A 16,001-nucleotide genomic window follows, 5' to 3' on the forward strand; every position below is an offset into this window, starting at 1 on the left:
ACAGAGAGGAATATGCCAAGTTTTGCTCGGTGAAATAAAATCATAACTGGTAGCATTTGAAGCATTCCAAATTTCTACTGGATTCTAGACCAAGATCCCTAAACAAACAAACAAACAACCCCCCCCACCCCCAGGATTTTGACCTGGCACCCCCCAACCTGCCACCACCTTCTCGGTACCTCCAAGGATCACACTGCCATCTGCAAGCTCCTGCTTTCTGCACAGTGTGGCAGATAATAACCCTAACCCCGCATGGTAGGAGCAGCAGGTTAATAAATTACAGGGAGAAGCAGCCTTGGCTCTGCTGCCAGTCTACAGGCTGGGGTCAGGGTCCTGACCCACCCATGGGGCAGCACCAGGACCCCACGGGGAGGGCAAGGAGCCAGTTGCACTCCTCAAATCAACCCAAGCCATGAGAGAGGTGGGATGGAACAGAGGTGAAATGCAGGCAAATGAAGAGAAGAGAGAAAATTATAATATGCAAAGCAGAGAAGAGGCAGTTGAAGAGGAAACATGAAGATGCTATCTCTGAAAGTGCCAAAAATAAAGTTTCCAGTGTCAGTTGAACCAGGGCGGCACAGACATCCTTCTGCCACACTTGTGCTTCAGGCTCGACTTACCCGGGGCCGCCGTCATGCTGCTTACACATTTTGTTTTAAACCCCCCAACAACCTTCAGGGGACCCTCTATAACACTCAAAGGTAGGCAACACCTACCCAGCTCACCCCAATGCAGACCTGGAGGTAAACACCTGGCTGTCAAAACCCAACAGGGATCTCAGCAAAGCCTCTGCCCTCCAAATTCCGCAGCAGCAGGTTTTAACGGGCTGTTACCCTCCAACCTAAAGCCATAAAACCTGAACCGGTAGCAACTGTCACCGAGCCCTGAATCACACACCCGATGACATGCCCCCAACGGGGGCTGCCTCCCTGTTTTGCGAGTCCAAACCTCGAAACATTTCGACACACAAGCAGTAATAGAAAAAAAAAATGCAGTTACCAAAATAGCCCCATGAACGTAACCGGCTCCTCTCGGCACATTTTCTTAATGCCTTTCCCAATACGGTTACAAAAATGGGAACTAACCAAAAAACTCCATCTTTACACCTCAGCACCAGCCGTGCTGCGATACGTGTGGGGTTGTATTTCTCTGTGTTTATCTGGATCCTCTCCCACTACTTTTTGTTCGTCTGGGCGTTCCTTTAACCGTAGCTCTTTTTAAACAGCAGAAAACAGCTTTTACAATTCCTAAATACAAAGTTTTGCCACTCTGGAGCTGCCTGAGGAGAGCCCAGCTTGCCTTCTGTTTCTGAAATAACACACGCTCTGTGCCTATGTGAAATAAATTCTCCCATGTTCTTATATGGAAGCCTTGCGAGTCCTCCCACACGCCGCCTGTTACAATATCAGGCAGAGATGGGCAGTGGTTATCTTAACGCCAGTGGGTGAAATTTGGATCCAAATTACCTCAAAACGAACCCATAATTATCACCCCACGCTGAGCTCGTCCCCCTGCTCCGTGCAGCCCCTACGGGTTTTATTTCCAAGCCCCAATCACAACTTTGATTTCAGCATGCCCAAAATCAGCAAAATCAAAGGAAAAAGAAGGGAATAGAAAGGAACCAGCAGCGGTGTTACCCACCAGGTAGGCCCGTGAGCATCAGATGTAGCATTGCTGGGACCAGCCTCTTCCCTTGAGGTTAGCGCAAGGCAGCCAGAAAAAATACAGCGCGGAGAGGTGGGAAGGCGAGAGGAAAAGGGTAAAATGAGCCGGGGAGAGGAGCGGGTGATGTGCTGGAGGGGCACAGCGAGCGGGTGATCGCTGCGAGCTGCTATCGCCAACAAAGTTAACGCAAAGCGGGGTGTGAAAATAACCGGTGGGGTGGAAAACCCCCGCGGGATAACGAGCCCGCTGGGGAGCCGGTGAAGGGAGAAGAATGGATAAATAAATACACGGAGGGAGAAGGGAAAGCGCGGCCGGGGCACCTCGAGCCGGCGCGGACAAAGGGAGGACGCGCCGCCGCCGCTGCCACCCTCCAACCCCGGCCCGGTTCGGTTCAGCTCCCCCGGGCGCGGAGCGGCCGCTCTTTGTTCGCCGCGGAGCGGATCCGGATCCGCACCGGCCCCAGCCCCAGCCCCAGCCCGGGAGGCGCCGGTACCTGCGTCCGCCGGCCGCGGTTCCTGCGCGCCGCTGAGCCCCTGGGGCGCGTCCTGCGGAGTGGAGCGGTGCGGCGCGACTAGCAGCGCCGAGCAGGAGGAAACGGTAATTTATAAGCGCTTTCTTCCTGACCTCTCGTGTCTGTTGTCTAATGAGGGAGCTTTGAGCATCACCCATCCTGCTGAGTGGAAAAACACCGGCACGGCCTCTTCTTTGCTGGGGAGGGGGGAGCCTAAAGGAAGGGGTGTGGGGAAGGAGGGGCCATGCCGCAGACACGGCGGCGGAGCCCGGGCTGGCAGGCGGCCGTGGGGCGGCGGGGAGGGGCAGCGGCCGAGGAGGTGGTGGGGAAGCGGCCGAGGGGGGGGCCCCCGACCAACGTCCCCCTGCGGGGTGCGGAGCCCGGCCTCGTCCCGCGGCTGCCGGCCGGGGACCGGAGCGAGGGAAGGAGGGAGAGGAGGAGGGAAGGAGAACGGGCTGCCCGCCGCGGCGAGCCTCTTTCGGTTTTACCCGTTTAAAAACTGGGTATTTTTGATCTCCACACAAAGAGCGCCCTTCCCGCACACAAAGCATCCCACCGCGCTGGCACTGGCCCCGCGCTTTGCTCCTCCGCCGTCTTTTCTCCCCCCCGGGAGGGCGGTGGGAGCTCGGGTTCCAGACCCGGAGTGGCTGCCCAGGGCTCTCCGGGCAGTTGGCCTCGGCAGCCGTCCCGGCTGGAGGAGGAAACCCATTGGGAGCGTGGCCTGGCAGGTGCCTGGGAGACCGGGATCCCCCTGCTCTGCTCTGTCTGTCTCCAACCCTGCTCGTAGCTGGGGAGCAAAGTACGGCCGGGGCCGTCCCCAAGAGAAACGAGCAGGACAACGTTTTGTCCTGCCCTGGGTTTCATCGCACCGAAAGCCGGTGCTTTTCTCCTGCCGACGAACGTGCATCTGCCTCAAATACGCCTTTGCTCTCCTTCCTGCATCTCCTCTAGCTTTGTTAATAGAAGGATACGGCAGCATGGACACTCGCTAGGCATTTTCATATAAGAAGATTCAGAGTAAGATCCTCTGTACCGCAAAATACCGTTTGGATTGTGGGGGCAGAGTAGCTAGGAAAAGGAGATTTTGGGCAGAAGCCCCTTGCACTGGGAACAGCGGAGATGGACTGAAGAAGAGTGAATGGTCCCCACAGCCCTGCTTTTGCAGGCTTTCCCAGATACAAGGACAGCAGTCACTGGGCAACACACCTTTGGAGCCCAGCACCTATGCACAGGCTGCCAGGGGATTCAATTCCGTCACAGCAGTCTCCAAGGGGGTCTATAAAAGAGGCTGATTCCCATGGCTGGTTGAGGTCAAAGCTGCACCTCTTCAGTACCCTCCCTGCTGGCAATGTCCTGTGCCAAACAGTGCACTCAGGGGTTTTCTAGTATCTGAGCTGATTTGCCAAGTGAATAGGTTTTTCACTGATAAATAGATCCAGGTATGGGATATGTGCAGCTAATTGATTACACATCTCCACTAAACTAAGATGATGTAGTGCCTCCTGCCACCTACGTCTCCTGATTCACGTTTCTTATGTACTGCACCTTTGATTTGTGGGCATCCTTTGCTGAAGGCATTCTGTGAGACTCCACGAGGGATCACAAATACTAGGGGTTTTTAGGAAGGACCACGAGCTCTGGCCCCACTAGGGAACGAAGCCAACCATTTCTCACCATCACAGCATGAGGATGCCTTGATGTAGATGAACAACCAGCAGTCACATCGGTGAAGTGTAAGTAGTGGCTGGAGCCTCATCTGTGCTGAGGATGCTGCCAGCACAGCTGTACCACTGACAGCAGTGGAATATTTTGCTCAAGTTCTCTAGAGGAATCAAAGCCTGTATTTTCTGTCTCTGGCTGTCTCTTGTTCTGTTGCTCCTCAGTCATTAAAAGGAAATTCAGCCACACAAAGCACATGGTTTGTGTCTGTGTCTAAAAGAAAATAAATGTTTGGGGTAAAAACCCAACAGCCAAAGCTGTTTTGAAGTCAGAGGCATGTAAACAGTACCTGGAACTAAGTGGAATCACCATAATAATGATAATAACTAGACCTTTTGTGTCCTGATATGTATTTGGGGAACGCTGCCTTAGCTGCAGCACTGTACGGCAGCACTAGTGACTCTGGCTCCTCTGGCTCCCTTACGTAACCCAAATCACAAGTTAGAGTCCAAATTACAAAGCATAAGCATGTGTGTAATATTAATCATATAAATGGTGCCTGAAATGACTATCCTCTTCCTGTAGGTCTGGCTTTAATCTATTGGTATTTTTACTTCTGCAGTTGTATTGATTTCAGTGGGCACTAGTGCCATTCATAGTGCCATCAAGCCTAACCCCTTAAGAAGGTCACCATGAAGGCATTAACCCAAATTGAACTAAGACAGGCCAAAATCACTCTGCTGACAGGTAGGTGTAGTTCAAATGACTGGTATACCAGATCTCATGTGTATCCAGTATTAAGATTCTTCCCTGTGAGGGTGCTGAGGCGCTGGCACAGGGTGCCCAGAGAAGCTGTGGCTGCCCCATCCCTGGCAGTGTTCAAGGCCAGGTTGGACACAGGGGCTTGGAGCAACCTGCTCTAGTGGAAGGTGTCCCTGCCCGTGGCAGGGGGTTGGAGCTGGATGAGCTTTAAGGTCTCTTCAACCCAAACCAGTCTGTGATTCTAAGATGCTATAAAAAGCAGAATATCACCTCCCTGTGCTGCTTTGCAGACCAGCCAGAGCATCAGGTTTTTGCTGCCCAGCCCAAGGCACGGGGTAGCAATCACCTTCCTGAGCATTTCCCCTCTTTCTTAGAGACTATTTTTGCCATTACCATGCTGAGCTGCTTTCTGGAGTTGTAAGGTGCTGGGTGCTGATACAGTGAGCACCTCTTGTCTTTGTTTAATCCAATAACATCACTCTTCTTTTTAATCTCCACGTCTAGGTCACAGGGTTTAAAAAAGGCACTGGGGCAAATCCCCTGCTTGGCTACAAGGTGTGGAAACCTACTGAGAAGGCAAGAAAAGTCAGAAGAGATTCGCTGTATGTGCATCCTATAGAAGAGGTCTCAAGGGGCAGGCATGCGAGTGCCTCATTTCACAGATGGATGCGTATCAGCACAAGGGTATAGCAGAGTGAGATCAGATTTGTATCACATGAGGTGGAGGGAGGGATATACACCAGGATCTAAAATATGTTCACCAGCAAATTCTCATTCATTTTAAAATTGAAATGGATTTAACATTTCTTCTTTTTTTTTTTTTTCAGGAGAAAAACTTGTTTCTTTTCGATGCTGCTAAAGGGAACATGATGTTTTATGGACTCAGGAACAAGGAGGAGGTTTTGCAGGAATTGGGAAGATTTTACATATAAATGTTAAAATAAAAATGGCAAAATACATCCAGGCACAAAGTGCAGCAGAAATCGAGGGGAGAAGTGGACAGCACTGCCTGTAAAGAAGGGTATAAGCAAGAATGGCAAAAAGATGGTCGGAATGAGTCCATCGCATGAACGATTCTCCACAGATTTCCTATACAAAGCTATATGGGGGCAACCTTCAGGGTTCCCCTGTAGAGCAAAGGATCCTGAGCTTGAAAAAGGGAGGCAGATTTTGTAAGGGATTTGCACATCATGCGGTGACCCTGAATTGCAGATTTTAAGCATTACTAAATTGGGGAATAAAATTGTTGCTTTTGCTATTACATACCAGGATATCTCTCTAATCCATGCAATCCACTAAGTTGTTGTGGTTTTAGTCTGTGTTTATTTTAGAGGAAATTATGGCCTGGGCAGTTAATTTTTCTTAGTTTATCCATTTAATTCATATAGAAGTAAGATACCAACCAGAAATCACAACATGACGTGTGTTTTTGGTACCCTCCCCATTGTGTGAACCTGTCAGTGATGGAGCCCCACACCAAGTTTAAAAGTCAAACACAAAGGCAACTGAAAACCAAAAGTTGTCTTGAAAAGTAGCCCCATTGGCACTGAATTGTCTGGTTTTAATGCTATGGGTGGGCTATTTTGCTTATATTTGAGACTGCCTAGCCATGATGGGATTGCCTCCACTGGCCCTTTTCCTTACATCAAGCTGATTAGGTATTAACTTGAGGCACTTGGCACATCTGAAAGGTTGGAGAAGGTCCTTTCTGAACAGCAGCTGAGTTTAGAAATGCCTGTTCCTTTACAGGGGATGGTTCCTAAGGTGAGGAGCAAACCCAGAGGAAACAAAGAGTCTAGAACCAAAGTGGCTTTTGGAAGAAGTGTCTCGAGTGGCAGACAGCTACCTGGAAATAAAAACCCTCTCATATATCCAAAGGTTTTCAGTGGGATTTTCAAGAGCTCCTAAGCAATTTAAAGTCCTTGGAAGGAATGCACTATAGAATGAAAAATATAAGTATTATTAAAGAATATCTCCAAAGTGAAAGCCATAAACATGAGCTAAACCCCAACAACAGGTATCTGTTTCCTATATGAACTGTATGGTTTGCATTTTTGAAGTCACTTCTAAACCAGTGGGTATTTTCTTCACTGTTGCCATTGGGAGGAACAGTAAAAGAATGATAAATAAATGAGGTTAAGGTAATCTAATTAAAAGAAATAAACACGGTGCTTTCATCTTCCTTTCATATCCAGTCATTTGGGATCGAACTTAAAAGAAACAGATAAAAATTCAGAGAGGATTTTGAAGGACAACTGTTTCCCTTTAAGATTAATGATAAACACACTTGTGTGTTCAAGGCAGAATAGATCCAGTGTTATGTAAGGGGATAAAGAAACAAAATCCTTTTTTGCTTAAATTAAAAGAACCAGTATGTGTGTGGAGTTTCGTCAATCACTCAAAATTCAGGAAACCCATTTTCTTTCACAACTGCATTCCTCACGCTGGGATTGATGGCTTACAACTTTGAAACAGAATCACAGCAATTAGAAAACAAAAAAGATTTGTTTCTTCTGTTTGACCACACTTCGACAACAGAGGATTGTGCCCTGAGGAAGATTCTGCAGCACTTGCCCTGTGCAACAGCCTGAATTGGTCCTCATCTTTTTCTTTTCTGCGGCATTAGTAAACCCAGTTATTGCACTTCCCAGTTGTTTTCCTCTTTTAATCTGCTTACCTCGTACTAGATGTATGGTAATTTCTCTCTTATAATCATTTTTTAGCCTGAACTATTACATAACTGCTCATATCAAATCTTATCAATGCCTGCCTAAATCTGCCTCAAATGGGACAAGATCAACAGGTAATGGAATTCTTTAATGTTGGCATTGTCCTCTGCTGGCTCAATCACATATAATCTGCAAAAAAAAAAAAAGCACAGAAAGAATATCCTACCATATAACCTGCATTTTCCACTTCTGTATTTCACAAAAGCACTCACACCACAACTTCTGCATCAGAAGTTGATACATAAAGTTCCTCTTTACCACATGAATTCAGTTTTCCAAAAGAAGGCAAATGAAGGCTATTAATAACCAAGATACAAAGCCCTGAAAAGGCGAAGTCTGAATGTACTTGCTGCAAGAAAATAAAGTCATTTTGTTGGATCTAATTCTGGAGTCATTATTTGACACAGTGCAGAACAGTTTGGGATTTGCATAGAGAGGCACTGCTGAGTTAAGGTGATATTCACCACCCATGTGCTGGGCTGCATCCCCAGACCATGAGCAGCAGGTTGAGGGAGGGGATTCTCCCCCTTTATTCCTCTCTGGGGAGACCCCCCCTGCAGTCCTGGTCCAGCTCTGGGGCAACAGCACAAGAGGGATGTGGAGCTGTTGGAGTGAGTCCAGAGGAGGCCACGGAGCTGCTGCGAGGGCTGGAGCAGCTCTGCTCTGGAGCCAGGCTGAGAGAGCTGGGCTGGGGCAGCCTGGAGAAGAGCAGGCTCCTGAAGGGGAGACCTTAGAGCAGCTCCAGCGCCTAAAGGGGCTCCAGGAAACCTGGAGAGAGGCTTTGGACAAGGGCCTGTAGGGACAGGACAAGGGGAATGGCTTTAACCTGCCAGAGGGGAGATTGAGATGAGCTCTGAGGCAGAAGCTCTTCCCTGTGAGGGTGCTGAGGCGCTGGCGCAGGGTGCCCAGAGAAGCTGTGGCTGCCCCATCCCTGGCAGTGTTCAAGGCCAGGTTGGACACAGGGGCTTGGAGCAACCTGCTCTAGTGGAAGGTGTCCCTGCCCGTGGCAGAGGGTTGGAACTGGATGAACTTTAAGGTCCCTTCCAACCCGAACCAGTCTGGGATTCCATGATACTCACTTTTGCATGAAAACAGCACGTATGTGTTTGGCTGAGCTACTTGCAGCTTTGTCTGCAGACCAGAGTAAACCCTGCTTACGCATGTTCACACTTAACATTTTCAATCCTGAAAGTAAACCTTCACATCTGAGACATTTAAGTGACATCCCCTCAGTGGAGTAAGTTCTCTGTTAGTGCTACTCCAGGTGACAGCAGGCATCACAGTGGAAAATAGTCCAGAAATGTATGGTGCTGAGCTCACTGATGCCATGGAGATCCTCTCAGCTTATGTGAGTGATCCAGACAAACCAATGGATTAAACTCACCAAAGAGCAGTAAATTCATAAATGCTCATATTTCTTTTTATTTGTTTATGCGTCCTTCTACTCCCTTCCCTTGCAAAGTGATGATGAAACACTTATGGCTAGTGTATAAGAATGATTTTAAAGTACCTAGTTTATCCTGACAAATTCCATTGGCAGGTGTAGGCAAACACTAAGAGAAAATTACGTAAGGAACAAAACCATTCCCAAATGCTTGCTTTTACTGGTTCAGATGGATAGAATTTCCAGTTAGGTGAATTAACGCACTGCAAGCAGAGAGGGAAAGGGTAGCAAATGCTTGAATGTCCAGAAGAAATAGATTCCAAACAAACCCTGCAAACCAGCCAGACACTGCTCAGCCAGTTTTAGGTGATTTTAATTAACCAAACTGGAAAGCAAACATGTAATCTAAACTTAAAACCACAGCACTTTGGTTTTCCGGACTACCCATCCAAATGCAAACCAAACTGCTCGCATCTGCTGGCCAGGGAGGCAGAGCCAGCTTCGCTCTCACCCAGCCAAGCAGCGTGTCAGCATCTGCTGTACCCTCACTTGGGATGGTTCCGATGGCTCCAGGCACGTCCATGACCGCTGTCCCCTGGCACAGCCTGGCCACAAGCACTTGAAGCATTGCCTGCATGCTCCGAGGAGGATGCCTCGGCTTTCACCTCCGCGGCAGCACGTCGCTCTGGAGGGCAGCGATGTCACTGAGCACAGGCTGGTGGCTTGGGTGACCTTGAGCCTCCCAAAGCAGTTACCTTTTCTGGGCCTTTGGCATGCTCTCAAGTGATCTTTAAGCCAGAACCTCCACTGCCTAAAATAAATTCAGCAATATTCACTGCGGCATCCCTGCGCTTCTCCTTCAGGATACCCGACTCTTACTTCCCAACCTGGGCAGATGAGGGGTTAGGAAAGGTCACCCGGGTCCTTCCCGGGCAGTGAGCTCCTGACCTGGCCTGAGATCACGGTGACTCACTTGGTGTTAGGAGGAAAGGCAGAATTTTAGGGAGTTTTCTTGCTGATGGTGTGTGGATGTGCCACGGCGTTTAGAGGTGGCCTTGACAATGGTATTTTTACAAGGTGTTTCCTTCCGCCTCCCGAAAAACTGACCCATTTAGGGAGAAGAGAAGCTGGAGTGATGGGGATTTCTTCTCTGACCTTTTTCAAGCCTTTGGCGTGAGGCCTGTAGCAGAAGAGGCTGGCGGCAAGGGACAGAGCTCCCACATGGCTCTGGAGCAAGCAACACAAGTGCTAAGGGGACAAAAATGCCCCAAACCCCATGGACTGGCAGTGTCACCCTGCCCGGCCAATGCACACACGTACATGAGGCATTCCCAGCCTTCATCTTGAAGGCCTAGCATATCTTCATCAAGTCTTCTCTATATGCCCAGCCAGAAATAAGGAGAGTTGACCAGACTGATGGACACAACCCGGGATTCAGGAGCAGCCACCGCTTTAAGTGTGGCTCTTCACTGGTTTTATAAGTACCTGTTCCTTAAAATAAAAGATCTTTGATCTTCCCTTCACATCCAATGAATAAAATATGCTAACAGTTTATTTCAAATGCCCATCTAAGCAAAGCAGCATGTAATCACAAAGCTGCATTCACGTAAAGCAATGCACAACATGAGCTTCTAAGGTCTCCCTCAAGCTACCCAGGCCTCTCTCAGTTACCTCGGGCTCAGGTTTGTGGGGTTGTATCCTTGCAGAGAGCAGCCGCAACCTGCCTGTCCCAGCCAGAGCAATCCCACTTTGTTGTCTCTCCATGGGAGGACACAGAGATGGGATGGGGTGGAACAGGCTCAGCGCAAAGCATGGGAAACCCAGATCTGTGCCTCTAAATCTGTTTGGACAATGCTCCTCAGCTCTGATTTGCATCAAAGCACCATCTTACTACTTGCTGATTGTTAAATGTGCCACGAATGGTTAATATTTTGTGCCCGGTTGGTCACAGGCCACTTATAGCACAGAGCAGTTTTCTCTCACTGCCTGTGTCAGCCAAAGACCTGAAGTTTTCTTATTTTCCCCCCCTGCCTATTTGCCTCTCGGGCTTAAGTTCATGGAGAGAAGTGTGAAAACATGCCCCCAGGCTCCCACCTGTCCTTGGGAATATATCCCAGCGACAAAGTGGATCTGGGATGCCTTCGGTGCTCATAAAGACACCCCTGGCCCATGTTGCTCCACAGTGAGTGCTGGCAGGGGGACACCAGCAGTGGGGCCCTGGGATGCCTGGTGCCAGAGCTGAATCTATCACAGAGCAGAGGCACACAGTGAGGATGTGGTGGACCCCTGGGAGCTTTTCCATCCAATTGCTCTGTAGGTCCTGTGTAGCCATGTGGAGAGGGGTATGGTGTTTATGGAAGCACACCCCGCCAGACCTCAGGGTGCAGCCACCATCTCCAGCTGGAGCAGTGGACACTGCCACATGCCCACTCCACAGGGCTTAAACTCAGGTTTCCCCTCAAGCTGAATTCATGCTTTGCAGTCTGAATTTCACTTCCCTGCTGGGAGCCTAAGCTCCCAGTTCTCCCAGTAAGACGTAGGTTTGAATGCAGGTCATGTTTGCGCTGTTCTCCACCAGCATCGCAGCTGTTTGCTCCAAACAGGAAGATAGATATTTTTGTAAGAGCAGAAGCATGAATTATTTCTAACTTGCCTTGGGATGAATTTTCAAGGGTACTGCGAGTCTGTTTCCACAACAAAATGGGAGCTTTTCGCCTGCTGAATTGTTCATGTTGCTTTCACGAGCGCTACAAAAGAGGCTGGCTCTTTAAAAATGTCAGCAGATACCTGGAATGGGAATTTCTTTCCATAAATCCTTTGGAAGCTGTAGGTGTTGTTGATGTTTTTGCCTAATTGGACCCAAAGTTCAGTTTGGTAATTTTTATTAGACCTTGCTTTTAGGTATAAGCAATTAGCTTAACAAAAGAGCAGATAGGATCTCTGCTGTGTTTGCAATGCCTTGTTGCTGACTCTTACCTGGTGGGAAATGGCTTTGGAGGGGCACAGCCATGTCGTCGTAGCTGTTTACATCACATTTCTGACAAGCCTCCACCCTGCTTTCCCCATTCGTACTTTGTTTTTCGTGAATAAAGGTCATGGCATTGGCATCACAAAAAATATTGTTGCTGTAGAAGGAATTCAGCTGTCCCCTCTGGGCTATAAAACAAATCACATGAGGGGACAGTAATGCACTCAAATGGCAGCAGGGCAGAAATCAGAGATGGAAGAGAAGCTGAAGACCCACAGAGAGCTCTGCAGACCTAAAGGGATCGACAAGAAACCTGGAGAGGGACTTTGCACAAGGGCCTGTAGGGACAGGCCAAGGGGAATGGCTTTAACCTGCCAGAGGGGAGATTGAGATGAGCTCTGAGGCAGAAGCTCTTCCCTGTGAGGGTGCTGAGGCGCTGGCACAGGGTGCCCAGAGAAGCTGTGGCTGCCCCATCCCTGGCAGTGTTCAAGGCCAGGTTGGACACAGGGGCTTGGAGCAACCTGCTCTGGTGGAAGGTGTCCCTGCCCGTGGCAGGGGGTTGGAACTGGATGAGCTTTAAGGTCCCCTCAACTCAAAGGGTTGAACTTTCCTTCCCAGAATCACACCAATACAATTAAATAGTAAATCAAATTCTAGAGAAATAGTTAGTAAACAGCCTAGATGGTAATTCCTTGTTTTTTCTCAGCTAAAGTCTTACAGAAGATATGTTTGAAACTGAGAATTGTCTGAATAATAATTAATACCAGTTTTTACACAGGATTTTAGTGTAATCCCAGAAATCATAATTTAAGGAGATCTTCCATGTTGCAAAGCCCTCAGGATTCATGTGACAATAACCAGTAATCAGATAAAATAGAAGCAATTAATAAAGCATTTCATCATTAGACAGATTTCCAACACCGGAAGATCTTGCAAATCACCTAGGAGGTTTTACACATCCTCTGGCATTTGGGATTTTGCCAGTAATGAAAGCTCAGTGAATGGTGAATACAAGTATAAGGCTTAAAACAATGTCACGCAGGCTCAGTGTGCACAGAAACGGCATTTTAAGGGACTTGTTCAAATTTAAACAGAATTGTTTCTTTTCTTTATAAAGCACTTTCCTCTTGATTATGAACAGAATGAAAGTTGCCTCAAAGAGGTTTTAAATATAAGACCATCACACTCCTGTTTTCCTTTAGCATTGACTAAGAAGTGGTTGAGGTTACATCCCCATTTAAGGTTTCCACACCTCTTAGTACTTTGCGTTGTATTTCCTCCATGAAGTTTCATAACTTCGGCTAACTTTGTAGGCCTGGGAGGCAGAGCACATCCATGCTTTCTAGGAAGTGGCTTTGGTGCTGCTCTGACAACCTTAAAGCAGTATTGAGTAAGCAGAGGTGCTGCTCAGCAAAGAAGTAACATCAAACTGTTGCCTGTACATCCTCATAATTATTAAGAATGGAAGCAGCAGTCATGATGATCAAGCCTAATACCCTTCAAAGAAGTTTTTTAACATGAAGCTCCTTTAATTCACCCTTATGAGACGACCTTTGAAAGTCACTTCCAACCCATACTATTCTATGATTCTGTGGTTTGGGGATCATCTGATGAAAAGTCCTAAAGAAGTACAAGGTATCCCTGCTGCTGGGGTTGCAAATCTAAGGCTTAAGCTCTGAAAAAAAGAGAAGCGTGCTTAGGACAAAGAGGTTTTGAACACAGAACCCAAATCATGGCAATGCACGCTGCCAAACACTTCATCTGCCTGCTGCTGTTTACGCTTTTCAAATCCACGTGGACTTTTGTCAAGGACCTTGGCTACCTTTGCCTGTCACTGATCCAAGGCTATTTAAGCTTTCTTCAAAACTAGTCCCTGCTGCCACTCCAGTATTTTTTGCTGTTGCTTTTGTTTGCCATTTATCTCTGAATTTTTTCCAGCTTGCAAGCATCTTTCTGGTACCAGAATAGAGTATTTCAGGCAGTGTTCTAAGGGCATTGAAAGAAAGTCTGAAAGTCCCCCCTCCACGACTCTTACATAGTCAACTCATATCCTTTTGATTTCAGACCTTGTTTTAAGTCTACACAAGAACAGCTTTGCCATCTCTGATGGGGTATAGCTGCTTTATTTCCCTTTGGGTTTGATTTTTTCCAGTTTTCTGGAGAGGTTTCACACAGCTTGCCACCACAGCTCGAGTGGACAATAAAAACATGGATGGGAACTCCTCCAAAGTACGTGTTTGCAAGGAGTGCTATGCCAGGAACATCATTACCAGAGTCCTAGCAACTAATTCAGAACTGATGCCATAACTTTTATGTGTACCAGGGGCACTGGAACCCATGCTGAAATACTTGGGAAGTCTGCCCTTAAATTAGGATATATTCTATTGATATTGGCTATGATAAACCACAACATTCCTTGGTTTTGAGGTAGTATTTCTGAAGGGGGAGGGTTTGCAATGCCAGTTCTTGTCATATGTTTTCCTGTCTCATCCTATCTCCAAGCCCAGCTAATCTGATGATATCCAACTGTCCTAATGAGCTGCATCTACTTCTAGACTGAAGCGCTGACAGCTGCCTGTCCCATTGCCAACAAAAACTTTGGAGACAACTGTATCTCATTCCTGCAACTACGCAGATTGCTCAGTTTCCAGCCCAAATATGAGATGTAATGATATTTCTTTTCATTGATCCACGTCTAAAAAAAAGGTGTGTCAAGAATGTACTCAATCATTTCCTCACGTGTAGCTTAATCTCTCAGATGGAAATGAAGTTTCTGTCAACTGGTTACAGAGGAGAAATCAAGGGCTCGTGTCCATTACAGCAGAGGTACAGTCACACAGGCTAAGGTCACTGAGAAGGACATGTTCCTCCAATTAACGTTGGCATGTGTTTACTTATATTTTTATACATTGGTAATTCTCCCATTTGCTGCTCCTGGATTCAAAGCACGTGTCAAGAGTTTCAGCTTGTTCTTATTACCTCTCCTATGAAGACAGACTGAGAGAGCTGGGCTTGTTCAGCCTGGAGAAGGCTCCAGCGAGACTTTATAACAGTCTTCCAATACCTAAAGGGGCTACAAGAAACCTGGAGAGGGGCTTTGGACAAGAGCCTGTAGGGACAGGACAAGGGGAGAGACCTACAGAAATGTTGATCGTCATCCAAGTATGGTCAAAATAAATACAAGCAACACTCCACTGACAGCTGATCAGGGCAACTCATCTCCAGGCACAAATAAGAGTTTTCCTTGTCAAAAGAAAAACCCATGTCTGCCCTTTGTCCCTCATAACTTTTATGACTTGTCAGATTCCAGGAATCATGGAAAACACCACCGAGCCAGGGGCTAAGGAGCAGCAAAACTAGGGGAAGCACAGCTAGTCCTGGCTTTTAGCAGCTCTGGCCACTGTTGTGGCCTCTCCCATGCCAGCCCTTCACACTCTGTTTTTACAGCTGAAGGTAGGACTCTTCCATTCAGCTTTTCTTCAGTAAGTTCCTTACAGACATACAAGCACAATACCACAAAACTCTTACTGAGACCAGGCTGGGAAGGAAGGGAGTTTGTTATTGTTCTAAGGTTCTTTTTTATTTAATTCTTGGGATGTGCTCAAACATTACGATGGTGGAGACCATATAAGTAGCTAGATTAGAGCAACAGACATAACAGTGGTATTGGATACAGAAATAGCAGCCATTGCCAGTTCCATGGAAAGACAGGACAAATGAATAAACATCGATCATAACATCTGAAACCACCAGGCTTGGAAAAGCCTCTTTATTTTAGGAATAATCCTCTAAAAGATGCCAGGGCTGGATCTGCCCAGCTCCGAGTTTTTCTCAGGAGTGTAATTGCCATTGAGGAAGAAAAGGATGTTTGAGGATGGATAAATCCAGGAACCATCTATGATCTTTTAGCCACTAAGCTCTAGAGACAAATACAAGGGTTGGTTTGTTTGGTAGGGCTTATTGGTGTTTTGATTTGAAATCTGTAGTTTTTCCCAAGCATTTTTTCCAGATGTTTTTCATGCTGAAAAATTGCAAGCAGACCCAGGACGATGTCCAAAGTGAATGCAAAGCAAGGAAAAAACCCCAAATAGGTCTACTTCCCAACATCTTTTGAGGTACAAGATGGGCTCACCTGTGTGTTAGCAGATCTAACACACCATCAAGAATAAGGCAAGGAAGAATCCAGAAGGAAATGGTAAGCATCTTGACGGATGTCAATGCAACTATTCTATAAGTCCTATCCCACCCTATGGGGCTGGAAAGATATTTTCAGTGTCTGGTGTTATTTAGGAAGACGTTTCTGATGGAACACATGCTGTGCCA

General features: G+C 47.3%; 1 protein-coding gene and 1 long non-coding RNA gene across 11 annotated transcripts in view; one reads left to right on the forward strand and one right to left on the reverse strand.

Moving 5' to 3' along the window:
• SLC6A6 (solute carrier family 6 member 6) overlaps nucleotides 1-16,001 on the reverse strand; it is a 114,690-nt gene that overhangs the window by 55,653 nt on the left and 43,036 nt on the right. For 2 of the 10 annotated variants that reach the window (XM_030501564.1, XM_030501562.1), the window contains exon 1: nucleotides 2,159-2,335. The exons of 6 other annotated variants lie outside the window; for them this stretch is intronic. The gene's annotated coding sequence lies outside the window, so the exon portion shown is untranslated. Of the gene's footprint in view, nucleotides 1-2,158; nucleotides 2,336-16,001 lie in introns of those variants that run through there. 2 more of the 10 variants (XM_030501559.1, XM_030501558.1) reach the window with 1 other exon arrangement.
• On the forward strand, nucleotides 4,839-7,638 carry LOC115614549. Its single transcript, XR_003993752.1, has 2 exons — nucleotides 4,839-5,281; nucleotides 5,425-7,638. It is a non-coding gene; the product is annotated as an uncharacterized LOC115614549 (long non-coding RNA).

This window comes from Strigops habroptila, chromosome 11 (genome assembly GCF_004027225.2).
Source record: "Strigops habroptila isolate Jane chromosome 11, bStrHab1.2.pri, whole genome shotgun sequence".
NCBI lineage: Eukaryota > Metazoa > Chordata > Aves > Psittaciformes > Psittacidae > Strigops > Strigops habroptila.